The following is a 1,598-nucleotide window of genomic DNA, read 5'->3' on the forward strand; positions in this document are numbered from 1 at the left end:
TATTTTCAAGTAATATTTTTTGTAAATAAAATGATATGCATTTAAAAAAAAATTTGTTAAGAAGTTTTATAAAATATTTTATAAAGATTAGAATAAATTAGTTTGATTTAAAAAATAAATAAATAACTTTTATACAAATAGTCAGTATTTGGAGAAAGTTTGGGATTATAAATTTTCGATATATGAAGTAAATATAAGTGCAAATATGATATCATAAAAAATAAAACTTACACAAAAATATCAAATTTTAAAATTTCTGATAAGTTAAAAAATTCCAAATAAGATTTTTATAAGACCTTTTACTTATGAAACATTTTAATCTTTCATAAAGATAATTTATTTTATAGTATTAACTGAATTTTTTTATTGATAAACTTAGGTGTTGTTTTTTTTTTAGGATAAAATGTTTGTAGTCTGCGGACCACATATGTAGACATCTAGAATACAAGAGTTGGACAAAACGTATGCAGTCTGAAAAAAGAAGATTGTTTTTTTTAACATCTGCAGACTACTAAAATAAACTAAAATCTAAATAAAATGATTTTTTTTAACTTCAAAGTGATTTTTTAATATTTTTATGACTTTGTTATAAATAATTAAAAATCTAGATCAACTTTTATGTATTATTGTATAAAAAGTGAAAATAGAATGGGACGAATTAACGTATATATTTGATAAAAACCATCAGTTTTGATCGCAAAGTTATACATAAACATTGTAATTAGAAATCAAAGAATTTGACACATAAATGGATGGAAATAAACTTCGATTTTTCAATTAAATCAATTAAAAACGTACTATAAACATTTTTCCAAAAAATTGACGATACTGTATTAAATAATATTTTATAAAATTTGACACACAAAATATAAGAATATATTATGATTTTTTTCCATATTTATATGAATAATTTCAACAACCATTGTTCTAATAAATATTTGTTTATAAATTTGTCAAAAATGTTATGTTTGTGTTGTCAAACTTTTTTTAAAAGTATTTTAACTTTTTTTTTCAAATTCTTTATCATTAATAAAGTTGGAATAAATATAAAGTAAAAAAAAAAAACTAAACAAAATAAAGATATATATGTTTTTTTAGGTTAGAAGATGTCTGAAAATGTTAGAAGACTCTGATCCACATCTGCACCAAGAAAATGGCGCGCAGACATTTTTAAGTCTGTAGTCTTCAAAAAAACAAACTGTCTACGAAAGTTATGTTTGCACATGATATGCATGACGCAGACAGGAGAGCCCAAAAAATCTGCAGACAAAAAACAAACAAGTGTTTAGTTTTTTACTTTACTAATTAATTATTTAAGAGAAATTCATTGGTGCATCGCAATTAATTCTTTATAAAGTCCACGTTGTCATCCTTTGAGTATTCACAAATTCATCGAAGTCATGCCCAATAAAATATCCAAACTTTTTATTTATTTAACGGCAATCTACTCTAATCCACTGTATTCCTAAAGTATTTATGATCCTAACTGTATCCTCGACAAGACTTGAACTTTTGACAACAAGGAACGATAAAAACACATAATACCGTTGGACTAGAAGTTATTTGGTAATATCAAAACTTTATATTGTGAAAAATTA

The sequence above is a fragment of the Lactuca virosa genome, chromosome 5 (assembly GCF_052849685.1).
Source record: "Lactuca virosa cultivar CGN04683 chromosome 5, Lactuca_virosa_CGN04683_v6, whole genome shotgun sequence".
Classification (NCBI taxonomy): domain Eukaryota; kingdom Viridiplantae; phylum Streptophyta; class Magnoliopsida; order Asterales; family Asteraceae; genus Lactuca; species Lactuca virosa.